The 17,314-nt window shown below is 39.8% G+C and overlaps 1 protein-coding gene across 5 annotated transcripts in view; it reads left to right on the forward strand.

The window, feature by feature from the left end:
• flz (filzig) overlaps nt 1-17,314 on the forward strand; it is a 113,730-nt gene that overhangs the window by 34,536 nt on the left and 61,880 nt on the right. The window contains exon 1 of one of the 5 annotated variants that reach the window (XM_067774235.1): nt 16,704-16,782. The exons of the other annotated variants lie outside the window; for them this stretch is intronic. The gene's annotated coding sequence lies outside the window, so the exon portion shown is untranslated. Of the gene's footprint in view, nt 1-16,703; nt 16,783-17,314 lie in introns of those variants that run through there. 5 annotated transcript variants of the gene reach the window in all.

Genomic DNA, 17,314 nt, shown 5'->3' on the forward strand with positions numbered 1-17,314 from the left:
TTCAAGTTGATTTTTATTTTCTGAGAGGCTGTTTAGTGACAGAAATTTATTCGAATAGTTTGCATAACAACTACCGAAGAGGGAGTTCGTATCGAAAACCTTTTTTAAGACATTTGCTAGAAACTAAACTACTGTTTATTCAAATTATATGCTAATTTACTACCTTTATAACAAGCTATAACTGAAACTCTCTCAAAAGCAATTTCTGCCTGATCGCCAACTTTAAGTTGAGCAAATGGTTCATCAATGTATTTCTCGGGGAGTGATCTGCATTGACGAGATAGTTAAAACATGGATTGAGCAATGGAAAGAAAAAGACATGATTTAAAGCAAACTTTTAGAGTTATATCAGCTCGAGCCCCCATAACCGAAGATTGTTCTACCTAATAGAACATCTTTCAGGTGATTGAGAAGGTGCCAATATCTACACCAATAATAAGATATTGCAATGGATTATGAGCTATATCCAAGCCCTTACCTTTATTACGTTCAAATTTCTTACTTCCGCGTTGCTGGAGGAGACCAGGGTAGCGGGCTAGAACAACATCCTAGAAATGAACTGGGTATAAAGCTACATAATATGTACGTTTCTCGTATTGGGAACTCTTATTTGCATTATTTGCAATAGCAAAAACCTAGGCTTTAAGGACGAAAACATTTTGCTTTATCATCAGCACATTGCTGGGTCCTGCTCGGGCGCCCTAAAATAACTGCAACTACTTTTTCTATAAGTAAATCAACCTTAAAAGTTAGTAGATTGTAAAGACGACCTAACCATTTAGAACTTCTTCTTGCAACAGACTAACCATGGTGTTTTTCATAAAACGCATTTCCGACAGATCATTTTTTCTTAGTTATTTTGTATTTGCACTTGAAAGATAAATGGGTCATACGAGGCCTTTGTCCTACTTGCAAGAAATTTGGAAGCGTTACAAGTTTGGAGTCCTAGAAAATATTTCTCCCTGTATAAAGCTTAAAAGTTCGTACTATAAGCTCAAATTTCCATCGTTAGTACTTGCACAGTTTTTTTTACTCCAAAACTGCATATGCCGAGTGAAACTTTGGCAACATGTTGCATCAACACAGCAACAACCTAGTGCCTTCGTGCAAAACGTAAACGTGGTGAAAAGCGAAATGATGGAGCTTCCAAGTGTTAAAGACCAATGTTTCTTAGGAGCTAAAGCTCATATACTTAAGAATTCTACACACATGTTTGAATGAGATCTCGGAACACTTTAACCTATGAATGTACATTAAAAGTAAATTAAATGACCAGCTTGTCAGAAAAAGTTAATTAGAAAAATATATATGTGCGATGTCAAATTTAAGTTGAATAACATGGCAACTTTGTTGTAAAACTGTAGGCATGCATTTTCATGGAAAGTTAAATTTTTGTCTTCTATATTGGCTTTATTAAAAAAATATATAATTTTCAAGCAAAAGTAATAATCAACTTAAATTTGCAGAAATTATTTCATGTATGCATTTTTTTCTAACGCACTTCAAGTTTGTTTCTTAAGTCTTTCGTTTTTCCTATACCAACAAAAAGCAGGCGCCCATGTCCGGTATTTACCACTGCATGTACATATTTTGCACTGGTCATTGCATTCGAATTGCCAACTAGTGCATGCAATTAATTTCTTGTTGCATGCAACAATTTTCAATGCATTATTATTTTCTACAAAGTTCATTGTAATTTCGACGATTTGGCGCGCCATTCAATTTCATATATATAAACCAAGTATTTTCTCGTATGTCGCGTTGTAAGCGCTATGCGGTAGACTTATTCACGATAACTTAAATTTAATTTGTTAATTTTGTAGCCCAGTAACCGCATTCTCTCATATATGCATTGAGTACAACAAAAGTTTCCTATTAATTTAATCACGAATAAAAGTTTTCGGTCAATGGCTGATAAAATCTTTATAATTCGTAAGTGGCAGGTGTAAAATTACCGCTGATTGAAATAAATTTTAAAGGATTCATATTTGTTTTGTTGCTTTAAAGCACTTTGTTAAGGCAACATATAAAATGAATTGGTTCTGCAGCTATGAACCGGATGCCAATTGGGTTATTCGAATGATTGCATTTGCTTCGTAAATGATGATCGCATGCCAGATTCTTCGTTGAACGTTGCTTTTAATTTCTCATGAATTTTTTTAAATATCTTCGGCGAAGTGAGCGAAGTAGAAAAGGACCTCAAACGCCTAAGAGAAAAAAGACAGGAGGAGCTAGCCGACATACCACGAAGGTATTAGAAGAGGCCCAAGAGCCAAATGGTGCTGCGAGTTGCACAGAGGTACACCCGGCACAACAGTAACGAGAGGCGGAAGTATGCCTCAAAAACTCTAAACCAAAAGGGCAAGGGAGGACGACCACGTCACGGCGAAGGTGGCGGAGGGGGACAAACAGCCTAATAGTGCTGCGAGTCCTACAGATAAACCTCCAACCCACACAGTAAAGTGGCGTCGAGCGAACTCCTCCTAACCCTTGAGGAGGGTTCGTTTGGCATGGCGCTAATCCAGGAGCCGTGGCTCTCATCGAGAGGAAAGGTTTGTGGACTTAACGCGCGCAGATTTGGCGTTTACTACGCGCAAACGTACGGACGGGTACGAGCTGTAGTAATGGTAAGGCAACAGTTGCATTCATATATGTTGCCTAATTACACTACTTAGGACTTCGTAGTGGTGGCCGTTGAGCAAAGGAATAATCAGGCATTTATCCTGGCATCCTGCTACATGGCCCATGCTGCGGAGGTTCCACCGATGGAGTGCAAAAGGCTAGTACAGGAGGAAGGGCGCAAAGGGCGGTTGGTCATAGGCTCAGATGCAAATGCACAACACAATGCATGGGGAGGAGCAGATACGAACGAGAGAGGCGAAGATGTATTTTGTTACATCCTGCAAACCAATTTGCAGATAGCCAACAGGGAAAATGTCCCTACATACATGGGTCCAACATCCAGCAATGTTTTGGATATTACATTGAGCTACCACTCACTATGGTAGGCACCTTGTCGTTGGTGTGAGGGCTTATCCGAACTCCATAGCGCCCGACTATGACGCGGAGCTGTTTAGGACTGACATCTACGCCGTTTCGCCTCATATGAGGGTGGCGGGATGTCGGTGACCAATAACTGCTTACCCCCTAATCCAGGGTGTTATGCGGACCGTGCCTATTGGACGATTTGCAGCCAGGGGATAAATTCGGCTGTATTCTAACGGAGCCTTCCCGATATCGGGCCACCTCGGGAAGTATTGATGGCCTTACTACAGTAAGGGGCCCTGCTGTGGCGAACGGTTCTTTCCCCGTATATAATACTGGACCGCTGAGCCCGCCTTGTGGGGCAGGTGGTCGTACGACCAAGATGAATGACTCTTTACCTGATTGTAATAAGGACGATGATAAGGAGAGGACTGAGTCGCAAAACAAGAACGACAAATACGCATTAAGCGATGCGTTGGACTCGGGGAGCGAGAGTAGTGCTGATTCAATGAAATCCGTGTTGGAGAAGCACATAAATGAAAACGGAGTAGAAGAGTGGAGAAGGGTACGGAGCAGAGAAAGTAAAAGAATTCTCTCGCAGTACCGTGCAACACTTAGTACAACGCTTGGGAGCATTGGTCGACCCTACAGAAGTGTAAATCGAGCGCTTGGAATGGGCCCATGAGGCGATAGAAGTAGGTTGAAGGCAGTTCAAAAGGTTTGCAGGCAGGTCAGTCGCATAGACAAGACAAGTAGGCCCAAAGCTGTAAGACAGATGGGCACCAATAGCGAGGTAGCAACTACCTCCAAAGCTGCGAGTCAGAGGGAAGTTCCAACTACGGAAGTAGTAGATAAGCCAAAGGGAGATAACGCTGAGACTCCGGCTTTCTCGGAGGTGCTAAAGGGAGTTAACGCTAAGACTCCGGCTTTCTCGGAGGTGCCAAAGGGATATAACACTAAGACTCGGCTTTTCCCGAGAAGATGAGTGATGTGGCAAAGTAGTCACTGACTGTGGGGCTGGTTGATCGTAACAATCCTTTCGAACAAATAACTACTGAAAGGTGGAGATCTGTGGAAAGGGAGCTTCTTAGCTTAATGCTTAAGATGATGGGGGAACAACCAAGTAAGCCTCTTCCAACCTTTGTTTCGGGGCGATGGTATAATGGTGTGAAGATGATAGCGTGCGACAACATCGCGCGCTTGCGGCGGATGGAGGAAGTGGTTCCAAACCTCCAAAGGCAAGGCACGAACGCGCGGTTTGAGGTGGTGAATAAAGCGAAAATCCTCACGGTACCAAAAGTTAAGGTATGGATACCATGCGTGATGAAGTCAGAGGATATACTGCGACTTCTGCAGAATCAAAATCCGAACATACCGACACAGGATTGGAAGGTACTTACTGTATATCGACCTACCGAGGAAGGTCAGTTCTACATCTTCCAAATAAATAAGCAGGCGGAGGATATTTTGTACACGCAGCTTGGCAAAATGTCCTTTGGCACTGGCAAAATTTACATGCGACTCATGAAAAGAAGTCCCGAGGATAAAAATCCTAACACGCTAAAGTTGGGCGAAGTTGAAAAGGACCTCAAAATCCTAAGGGAAAAAAGACAGGTGGAGGTCCCCGACGTCACCACGAAGGTGTTAGAAGAGGACCAACCGCCAAATAGTGCTGTGACTCGCACAGAGGAATACCCGGCACAACAGTTACGAGAGGCCTCGTAGCGTTGATCCAGCGCTGATCCAGGAGCCGTGGCTCTCATCGGGAGGAAAGGTTTCTGAACTTAGCGCGCGCGAATTTGGCGTTTACTACACGCAAACGGAATGACGGGTGCGAGCTGTAGTAATGGTAAGGGAATAGCTGCATTCATATATGCTGCCTAATTACACTACTGAGGATTTCGTAGTGGTGGCCGTTGAGCAAAAAAATAAGCAGGCATTTATCCTGGCGCCCTGCTACATGGCCTATGCGGCGGAGGTTCCACCGATGGAGTGCAAAAAGCTAGTACAGAAGGAAGGGCCCAAAGGGCGGTTGGTCATAAGCGCGGATGCAAATGTGCACCACAATGCGTGATGAGGAGCAGATACGAACGAGAGGGGCGAATCTCTATTTTGTTACATCCTGCAAACTAATTTTCAGATAGCCAACAGGGGAAGCCACCCTACATCCAGCAAATGTTTTGGATATTACATTGAGCTCCGAACATGATATATCAAGGTATGATTGCCTGGTTTTTGATATACCATCCTTCCCCGACCATACGTATATCAGCTTCAGCATCCCCCTAAAGAGGTTAGAGAAGGGAAGAAGCTTTAGAAAACCTAGGTCAGCGAACTGGACTAAATTTCAGAAACAGGTAGAAACAAAACTAGGCCAACCTAAAGAGGTTGCCAATGTGGAGGAGCTGGAGGAGTCTAATGAATTCCTAACAAGGACGCTTATGACTGCGTGTAACAAAGGTTGCCCTCTAAGAAGATTCAGAGGAAACTCAAAGCCGCCGTGGTGGAGCAATGAGCTGTGTCTTCTAAGAAGACAGGTACAAGAAATGTTTAAGCTAGAAAGGACGGAAAGCGAAGCGTGTCGGGACGAGTACAGGGATCTACTGAGGAATTACAAGCGTGAAATTTTCAGGGCGAAGAGAATCTCATGGAAAAGTTTCTGTACGGACATAGAGTGCTCCAGCGAAACAGCACGGTTGAAAAAAGTCCTAGCAAGGGGAAGCATAGTCCAGGGACTAATAAAGAAAGAGAACGGGGAATGGTCACGTAATAGTGAGGAATCCCTTGAGGTGCTACTCGATACACATTTCCCATCGGGAGATGGTTTAGAAGAGCTAGCAGGCAGCACTCACACTTCGATCACGGAGCTAGTAGTGCCGGGCTTGGTGACCGATACCAAGATCGAGTGGGAAGTGAAGACGTTTCCTAAGTTTAAATCGCCGGGCCCAGGTGGTACATTCCCGGCCATGCTACAAGTTTCAAGTTGAGCGGTCGTGGAATGGCTTAAAATAATATTCGATGGGTGCATAAGACTCAATCATGTACCCCACTCATGGAGAACTGCTCGTGTAGCTTTCTTACCAAAGGCGAGAAAGATCTGTCACGTTTATCCCAAAGACTATAGACCCATTATCTTAACATCATTTCTGCTCAAAACCTTTGAGAGGCTGATAGATGTGTACATAAAGTCCAACGTGGATGAAAAGCTCCTCTCCACAACACAGCATGCGTACACCAAAGGCAAGTTGGTAGACGCCGTATTGCAAAGAGTGGTAATAAGCATAGAGAAAGCCCTGGAATATAAGGAATATGCTCTAGGAGTCTCCATAGACGTTGCCGGGGCTTTCAATAATGTTTCTAAATGGGCGATTATGGATGGTCTTAATTACATTAAAGTCCATCCAGCCTTAACCAGATGGATCGGCTGCATGTTAAATTGCAGGAAGATTACATCACAATGCGGATTGTACGAGGCCACTTAATCAGTGGACAGGGGCGCGCCGCAGGGTGTGGTACTATCACTTCTGCTGTGGACGTTGGTCATCAACCAACTGCTCAGGCGATTCCATGAGGGATCCGTAAGACTTACGGCTTACGCAGATGGCGTGGCAATTGTCATAATGGAAAGTGCTTTCCAACGATCAGCTCTTTGATGGTTCGGGCGCTTCGGGATATTCATACCTGAGCACCAAATATTGGGTTGAAAGTCAACGCGGAGAAGACGGATATGGTCTTAATTACAAAAAGGTACAAGGTCTTAAATTGGACCAGACCTAAGTTAGGAGGAGTGACCCTACAGGAGAAACCTTACACAAAATATCTAGAAATCATTCCAGACAGTAAGCTGTCATGGAAGCTCAACTTGGAGGAGGGCGTGAATAAGCTTCAACGACACTTTACGCATTTAAAATAATGCTGGGGTGTACGTGGGGCTTTTCGTACTCTCTCTCATTGGGTTTTTACAGCAATTGTAAGCCCTATTATATACTATGGAGTTCTTGCTTGGTGGAAAGCCATACAAAAAACTACCTACCTCAAAAAATTAGAGGGGGTATGCAGACTATCAATGCTTAGCATTACGGGTGCCTTGAAAACAACCGCGACGGCTGCACTTTGTGCCATTCTACACATTTCGCCTATAGACCTGGTAGCAAAGAACATAGCGTTAACAACTTTTCCTCGCGGCAGCCTGAGCACCGACCATACGGCCGTAGTAGTATAGCGTCATCACAAGACGAACAGACTACCTGATTCCCTATCTGCGCTTCGAGGGCGATCTTAAGGCCACAATACAGGTGGACGGTTGGGGCAAGGGTGCTCAAATGGCGGACGAGGCGATACATGTATCCACATATGGTTCCAAAGTAGTGGAAGGAGTAGGGTCTGCGGTATACTGTGCTGATCCGGAAATAAACAGATCCTACAGGCTGCCGGATTACTGTAGCGTTTTCCAAACGGAAATGGTAGCCGTAGCCAAAGCATTAGAAACCCTGGAAGAGAATAGTTTAAGCTGCAACAGTGTTAACTTTTATATTGACCGTCAAGCAGCAATTAAGGCAATAATCTCGCATAGCACAGCATCTAAATGCGTGTAAGGCGCTTCCCTTGAAGCTTGCTCCGTACACGTCCCAATTAGACTGGGCGAGATTAAGCGAAGGCGAGAGGCGCACATGATGGACCAAGCGGGAAAGGCGTGGGTTCAAGCGCGGGGCTGTAAAGTGTCGAAGATTATGTGTAGGTCTTACAACCTTAGACTAACAAAGTTGCTTATATCATTAAAAAGAGAGGACTGTAGACTCATAACGGGTATTCTGACTGGACACTGCCTTCTGGCGTCACATTTCTTTAAATTAGGCTTAGTCAAAGATAGTAGATATAGGAAATGCGGACTGGGGGAGGAAATGATCGAGCACGTTCTGTGCTCGTGCCCTGCGCTTGCCATGCCAAGACTCCAGCTGTTAGTAGTGATACAGCTGTCAGATCTAGAAGCAGTAAGTGGCTTAAGTCCTAGGAAGCTTCTAGTATTTGCCAAGAGGTCGGAGTTATTTTATAATATAGGTCCTGGGTTTTGATACGGTTTTTCAGTTTGGTCGTTAAAACAAACTTCTGGTAATACTGCGGACTCATTCGGTCTATGTGAGGTCCTCATGGACCGGCCAGTTCAAGCTAACCTAACCTTCGGCGAAAAATGAATGCTATTTTCCTCATCCTTGCATGAATTTTGTATCTGATACTATATAACTCAATCTCAAAAACACTGCCGAAAAATTTTCGAAAATTCGAGTTGACAAAATTGTTTTCGCTATAAACTTTTGTAGCCCAACAATTTTACGTCTAACGTAGCGAAAGTAATGGGTCTTTCAAAATAACCAATGTTTTTTGACAATTCTTTTCCAAAAAATTTTTATTTTGCACAGCTTTATTTTTTATATGAAAAAAATTCAGGTACTCTGCTAGACTAAAATTGATTGCTCTACAAAACTGCATAAAAATCTGCAAACTTTAAATAAAAAATTCGAAATTTTTTTCAAAATATTCTCGAACTTTTCCGAAAACGTTTTTGAGCAATCTCAAAATCGGGCATAGTTTTCATAACATGAAATTTTTACTTATACTATCGAAAATAACTACTGTTTTTATGGTCGCAACTGTACAAGCAGTCTTCCACCATTGACGGAGTGGCAATGTATTTCGGATAATGCTGAGACTATTGGGGTCATTTTTTAATAGTTTTTGGGATCTTTTTCACTTTCTCTATAAATTCTGAATTGTTTTCTGTGATCATTTTGGTTCGGGACTGTCTCCGGTCATCTTTGCCATATGGTTCGCTATTTCAGGATTGCATTCGGAGTAGTTTCAGGTTACTTTTGCGGCCGTTTTTGTGTTATTTCAGCTCTATTTCAGCAAATTGCGAAATAATTTCGGAATGGTTTGAAGGATCGTTTCGGGATCTCTTCCGGGTTATTTCTAGATCCATAATGGAAGGTCATTAGATCATTTCGGTGTCAGTGAGGAACTAACTCCGAATCGTTCGGATTAATTTTTGGACTATTCCAGGTTTATTTCCGGGATTAGTTTCTTTGCTTTAGAATCATTAATTGACTTCTTTGAAACAATTGCGGAATAATTTCGGATTTTTTTCGGGATCGCTTGGAGATTATTTTGGAATTTTTTATATCGGGATCTATTCGGGATTATATAAGGAGCAATTCTGAATAGTTTTTTTACGATTTCGCGATTAGGTATAATCTCTGGATGGGTGTAGCATGCTTTTTGATACAGTTTTGGGACTATTTGGGGACTATTTTGAGGATAAGGTTTATGTCATTTGGGGAATGCTTCGGGATCATTTTGGTTTTTGCTACATTGATTCATGGATAGGAGAAAGATATTCAACTTGGAATAGCAGGATGGTCATAATGTGAATATCGTTGGCATTGTAACAAATGTTCAACTGAGTTTGTGGCCATTTGTAGTAGTCATAGGATCCATTGACGTTATGTCCGTTCACCCTATATTACCCTTCTATTCAGTATTAAACTGATTCGAATAAATAAAAAATTGCTTGTCATAAAATTGACGAATAGTACACCTTGCAGCGAAAATGGAAGACGCTTACGCCAAGCGACAGTTTCGGACATCAGTTTTAATTACTACTTCTGAACTGGCGATAATCTTATGCAGACCGGATTATTTGATACTTGTACCACAACCGAGATACTTAAAAAGGCATGCATACATAAAGCTAAAGCCAAAGCATTCACAAGCCAATGCAGTCATTAAAGTGAAAATGTGACTATGACTCGTACCGCCAATGCTTATGAATGAATCTTAATTGATTTTAGTTGGAAAGTCGTAGAGTAAAAATCACAAAAGACATACGATAGCACACAAACCATGTATGTGACTGGTGAGACGATTGTTTAATTAACTAACAAATATTCATTAGCTAATGAGAGTGGTGTCGCATTTAAAAATAAACCACAAATCTATCGACCCATCTACGCATCTACTCAATATATGCACTGAAATGTCAGGCAGTAATTTTATGTAAATCAGAACTTTCATTTTCGGCAGAGATTCCAACCAAGCAACCCAAACTTATAACAATCATCAATTAATTATGAGAAATGTTTAATTGTTGCGCTTTAATCAAGCATTTTAACAATTTCCACACTTGCTTTGTTGCATACTTCATAAGTTTCGAAAAAAAAAAGTACACACCAAGCTATGCTTATTAAAATATTTACACATGCGAATGCAAATATTTAAATGAATGAAACAATTTTAATTATATTCATACTCATGTCTTATTGTTTTTGCAAATTAGCAATGAAAGTAAATGTTTATTAATTTCAATAATACTTTTTCAAAAGTTCGGCTTTTAATTATAATGAAGGAATTCCTAAAACAATTTACTACTATTTCTTTATCATCTCAAGCACACTTTCTTGTCATTCAACATTAAATGAAACATTTTCACTCCTCTTTAAGTAAAGTATGTTTTTTTTTGTCTATAAGAGAATTGTAAATTTGAACTTAAAATAAATAAAGCATCCGCATTCGTTAGAAGATTTATATGAATGTACTTAATCTATATTGTCGGTGGTTGATGATTTGATGTTTGCATTATTAGCGCGTGCGCAATTGACCCAGTTAGACGTTTTCCATAACACAAGTGCATTAAAATTCATTGTTGAATGAAAGCGATACGTAGTGTGATAGGCATGCGCAGATATTGTTAAGCGTAAACTTTTATTTGTTTTATTTACATATGTACATCTATTGGGGTGGGTACATCCATTCACAAATATCCAGAAGTAGGGGTGGCCGTGTGCTAAGCACCCGCTTAGCAGCCATACACGTACGTCAAAAAACGACAAACTCCTTTCATTTGATTTCGATGCTCGTACAGCAAGAAAGTGTCGCACGCGCTCTTAAAACATGGACCAGTGACAACCAGTGTTGCCAGAAAAAAATTCTTTGGAACTAGAATCTAGAAACAAAAGGGCTAGAAAGAGCTAACTTTCTTCAAGAAGATCCAAAACCAGTTGCAAAAAGAGCTAAAAGCATATGTATATTTTTCCATGTAAGTTTTCACATTTATTTCAAGTCAAACTTAAATAAAGTTATAAAAAAGGTACAGTAGACTAAAAAAAAAGTGCTACAAAAATAATACTGTTTTTATAGTTCACTTTATATTTTTTTAATAACAAAAATACGTTTTTTTAACTTTTGTTTTGCCATTTGGCGGTAAAGTAAGAAGTATTTTTCACATTACTGCAACGACGGCACGGCTATAAGTTCGCAAAGAATACGACTTACCAATATGCTGGCCGACGAAAATTAATTAAAATGCTTTCCAATTATTTTATTCAATTTTTAACGTCCTACGGGTGTACGTATCACCATTAAAATACACTTGTGCTATATTCAAGTTTGTGTTGTGACGAGATATGGATGAAGGACCTTGGACTTCAAAATCCATGATTTCGTCCTCAGAAGATGAATTATTATTATTGCTACACTCATAAATATTTTTTGTGTTCATTAATTTTAAGAGGTCGTTGTTTATTTCAAAGTCATAACAGCATTTAATCAGCCTTTTAGGACCACTTCTTATTGTCAGAAGCGAATTCAACATCACTAAATTCATTTTGTTTAAAATTTTGGCAAAAATTTAAACAACGTGACATCAGGACGGACAAGGCGACAGCTGTTTCGATTATACCTTTTAAATCTCTTCAAAGCCCTTCAAAGCCTTCTCCCGGTTCTGTGTTTGTATTTCATCAAACTCATGTTTGAAAACGTTCTTTCAACTTAAGCATTACTTATTGGCAGCACAAGAAATGTAAGCACTGTTATACTCTTTAACATCAAACCAAAAACTTAATACTGAAGTCACATTTTTCCAATTATGGAGATATATATTTTTCCATTGCATTTGTAATCTCGTTATTTCATCAGTGCTATACTTGTTTTTTTCATTAGTGAAATATGAAAACCATTGAGGTTTAACAATTCTCAATTGTTTTCAACCGAAAAGAAATCTATTTTGCTAAGCGTTTCTATATAGTGCGGCAAGCGTTTCCTTAATTGCTCTATTATGAAGTCACGACGTATATTAAGTATCTTTCTTTCAATGAATTCGTCTATACATTTATTTACTTTTTTAACTCGTACGGGAGACAAAGGTATATTATAATCTGAAGTTAAAGGGTCGCAACACTTAGAAGGTGACACTATGCTGTTGCACAACCTGGAAAGCAAATATGCGACCCCATGACACAGTTTATCGATTGAGTTGAGTACCGAGTTGCCACATCATACATAACGAAACAAACAAAATAAAACTTCGACACACATAAAACAAATTTCACAATACGTATTGGAGCCAAAAGGGGGCAAAACATTTTAAAGAGGGCTAAAAAGAGCTAGGGGGTAAACCGAAATTTTTGGAGCTAAACGAAAAAAAGGGCTATATCTGGCTCCAAAAGCAACAAAATGGCAACACTGGTGACAACAGTGGTCAGCAAAAATGAAGATGTAAGTGTATTAGTGAGAGCGGGAGCATGAGCATCCCTGCAGAAAATTAAAGCTAAAATTGCAACATGCAGTTGGAGTGTTTTTTAACAAACCTACCAAAATTTTTCGGAAATTTGATTTTTGATTCAGAAATCGTTGGAAATATTCCTAAGTCCATTTATTGATCAAGTTTTACTCGCTTCGAACGCAAAAAAATAGTGACGATCACTTTGAAATCATAACTCTGAAACTAATACAGGTGTCATAATCACAAAAGTACAAAATGTTACAAAATATCTGGCTGACTTAAAAAAAGAAAATAAAGATACATATATTCAGATTAATTTTTTGATTATTTCGTTAAGTTACTTTAAGCATTTCATAGTAATTTTTTGAAGAGCAGAAGCTTAATTATTGCAATATTTTTTGGCTCCGGAATAAGTGCAACCAGAATGTAACCCCTGCAACATTTGTTAAAATGAAGAGAAAAAAATTACTTTGAATTGAAAGGTTATTAAATATAACATACCCAAAAAGGTAAAAACCCAAATCTAACATGTTTGGACAATGAGTTAATCATGGAAAGGCCGTATTACCAGTTACCTTGTCCAATCAATATATTTCTCACAGCTAATCTTAACACGTATGCCACAGCCATGTACAGTGTTTATTCGTTACTGTCTCGCTAACGACTGAGAGGTGGAGAGTAAGAATTCGTATGAAGCTAGTCTGGCTCAATTTAGCTATAGCGCGCGGACCCACTGCTGTACAAGCTCTGGGATTAAACTAAATAAATCAATTATTTTGCTTTCGTACTACTAACACATTCTCAATACGGTGACCGTGTATATGTAGTGGTGCCCACCGCTGTTCAAAAGGCTTCGCTAGCGCCAGAAAATTAAAAAGGTGGTAGTACCAAGTTCTCCCGAAGCTCTATGTGTTAAAATACAGATGTACGTCTAGGAAACTAATATTTTTTAATTACCCAAGAATCACCCAAAGGTAGACCTTGGACCACAAAGAGGTAGCTTTACCAATAACGAATAATTTCGGGCTATTTGAGAAGTGTTTAGTCAGATTTTATTGGCTACAACCGAAACCAACAAGTTATTTCTTATTACAGAAAGCGAATTATCGTGAGGTTATTGGCTTGTTATCACAAATCGAAAACACACTGGTAGTCAATTTTTAACAATCCGATAACAAATAGATATATTTTCTATAACACATCGATAACTTTTTGATAAAAATTCGATTACTATTCAATAAAAAAATTTTTAACTTTTCGAGCACAAATAAATAATGGCTCAGTAACAAATCGGTAACCCTCCGATCATCAAAAGCTTATTGATGGTATATTCATAAATTTTTGATAAACAACTGATGAGCTATAATAATAAATAGTTTTTTGAAACGATACATTTTCGATAGCAAATATAACAAGCCGAATAAAACGTCCAATACCAAATGTATAACTTCTTATAACATAACGATAACTCATCGATAGAAATTTTATAACAAATCGATAACTCGTCGATAACACAACAATCTCTCGTAACACGCCTATCCCGATGAAGGCATTCCGATGACAACTCGATAACAAGGCCTCGAACGAACAACTGTCTATGCTTAAACTTCTTGGCTGTCTCATCATTATACAAAACGTAATCAAATCTAGCGCGTCGTCATCAAATGCCTATGTGAAGTTCAAGGAAAATTTACTGTCGAGAAGTTACTTAATGAGAGCAATAGCTAGACCTAATGATACAGCGAATTAAAGGGAGCACATTTCTCAATCACTATACCATGCCTCTGCGAGCACTCGTACACTGAAATGTAATGTCAAATGGTATGAGGGTGAGGAAATTGAATGACGGTTGTAAGGAAGATGGTAACCGATGTAGGGAGCGTGCTTAAGGTCTAGAGGCAACACGTTCCCCCAACTATCCATGACGAACTGCTGGTGACAATATCGTGACCGAAAAATTACAGGACGCCAGAAAACAACGGACTACTCGCCGAACTATTCGAACTAAATTTGCAAAATATGGTCGGAAGTGGCGCGAAAACCGATTGAAATTTAAGCAAACTCCTCTCGGTCCACAGAAAATCAATATAGCATATCAGGTTTCATTTAGATTATTGTGCGAAAAACTTAAGTATAAGGTCAAGCTCGTTGTTGTTGTTGTTGTTGTTGAAGCAGTGCTTCGCCCCACTTAATAGATGCGACCGATCACAAATTGTCATCAATATCCTCTAACGGGAGTCCAAAGGAAACTTGCTGTTTCAACAGGTGTGGACCATAATGAAAGGGGTGTTAAAGGAGTTGGGTCCACATTACAATTAAAGAGATAGTTGGTGTCATGTGGGGACACTTTGCAAGCGGTGCATACATTATGTATGTCGGGGTTGATCTAGGTAAGAGTTTAGCCTGTTACAGTATCCAGATCGAAGTTGAGCTAGAGTGACTCGCGTTGCCCTTGGGGGTATGCGTTCCTCTTCCGCAAGTTTTGGGTACTGTTCTTTGAGTACTGGATTCGCCGGGCAATTCCTGGCATAAAGGTCCGACGCCTGTTTGTGGAGTTCACTGAGGATCTGCTTGTGTTTTTTTGCTTCATACGGCTGAGTTCTCAGGTGCCGTATTTCCTCAAAATGCTTACGCAGATGACTCCTTAAGCCCCTAGGCGGCGTTGGCTCATCAATCAGATGTCTGTCGGGATGGCCAGGTTTCTGGGTATTCAACAGGAGCTGTTTGGTTAGCATCTCATTTCTATCCCTGATGGAAGACAGCCCGTGGCAATTCTGAGAGCAGTACTTTTGCAGGTATGTAGCTTCTTCCAGTGAGTAGTTTTTAGGCTTGGCGGCCATATAGGGGACGAGTAGCATGGCAATTGGCTGGCCAATTGCTTTGTATGTGGTATTGAGTGTTCCTTTGTCTTTTCCCCAAGTACTGCCAGCAAGGGATGTGAGGATTTTGTTACGGCTCTGGATTTTCGGTACAATTGAGGCTGCATGCTCACCAAAATATAGATCCGGATCAAACGTCACACCCAATATTTGGGGGTGTAGGACAGTCTGTAGCATAGTGCCATTGTAACCCCATTTTAGGCCAAGCTCGTCGACCTTATCAATGCAGTTCCAGACCCAGTAAATCTATTATCGCTGAGATTCTCACGAGACACCATATCAAGATACTCACTATTCGATATTCGACACGCACTATAATATCATTGATTTCAGTGCTACTTTTGATATTGCTAAAAGGAGCTGCTTGTATGCTGCTGCACTAGAATTTGAATACCCTGAGGCAGACACCTCCATTGAGCTGGTAGAGGCAGGGGAAGGAAGAATTGATATCTATTGCTGCTTCTGGTTGACGTCAGTTATCGCGAAACATACACACATATGTATGTAGGTAGCTGGCAACGGCCAAAAATTTCCTAGGCGGTTAAGCGCCCATGGGTGATAATGACTATGCTGGAGGAGAAAAGCCTAGTGAAACAAATTTTATATAAAAATATCAGACCATTTAACACAGTTTTTCATAAAAATACAAACAAGCAAAAATAAAAATTAAACTATAAAAGACTTCAGCGCAAGAAAATATCAAACGGTTCCTGGCAAAGTGTTTAAAAATACAGTAAAAGATATCAGTAACATTTATTTATTCATTGAGCGTCATTTTGATACGTAGACGGCAATAAAATTCCTAATTTCCGTTCACTCATTTACTATTTATGGTTCTTTTGAATCGGCTTGCTGCTGCTGTGATGTCTGTTTTGTTGTTTTTTTTTGTATCACCATTGCCGGTTACTAAGTTACTTTCACTTTAGCGCTTGTTAAATGATACACCAAAATGCCAGAAAAAAATATTCAAGTGTATGTTTGTGCATAACTTTGCGCAAAACGCTTTCGCACGAACTTTAACAATAAAATAAAATCGACAATTCGCAATTCACTTTCGATGAATTGAGTCAGTGCAAAGAGAAAAGCCAAAAAATAATTAAACGCCCTTTTCGTGTTCTGTAAATTGGCGTTTTGTTTTACTTTTGTTATTTCGTTTTTCTTTTTTTTTGATAATTTCACTTTCATTTTGTTTTTAAAATTAAAAGGAAGTAAAAAAATTTTTTTTTTATGATCTCTGACCTTTTCATTGTCTCTCGTCATTTCTGTTAGTCATAAAAGTAGCATTTCTCGGTGTACGAAGACAAGTAATTAAAAAAGTAAAAATTTGTTTTTTATTACTGCTGTGTTAATTGTGCTTTCAACTAAGTGAGTTATTCAAGGCTGGTTACAGCATCACGGAGCTATTTTCCCGTGCATACCCATATCTTTAAGTTTGTATGCATGTACCATATTAAAGCGATGGTAGGGCAAGTAGATCAAACTGTATAAAAACAGCTATCATTGTTCTACAAGTTTGAAGTTTCGGTTGTTGAAAACTTTTTAATTAAAGATTTTGCACCTTACTGAAAGCACAGACATTCACCCACCAACAAAAGAGACTAAGTACAAGCTATGTTAGGTAAAACTGACCGGTCAATAAAGACTGAATGCGTCAATAGTGTTAACAGAATTTGTTTCACGACCAAACGCAAGGGCCAAAGTCAGGTGTGAGAACTCATTTTATAGAATAGCTCCATTGTCTTGGCAGATACTGGGAGTTTTCTATGACCTAGCTTAATTGCTGCCTCGAGATCAGGCAACTCTGTCTTCCCTAATAAGTGGAGCCTTGACCTGGCGAGCGCAGGACACGACCACAGAACGTGCTCAACCGTTTCTGCCTGCAGCTCGCACTTCCTAC

Source organism: Eurosta solidaginis, chromosome 3 (genome assembly GCF_040869045.1).
Source record: "Eurosta solidaginis isolate ZX-2024a chromosome 3, ASM4086904v1, whole genome shotgun sequence".
Taxonomy (NCBI): domain Eukaryota; kingdom Metazoa; phylum Arthropoda; class Insecta; order Diptera; family Tephritidae; genus Eurosta; species Eurosta solidaginis.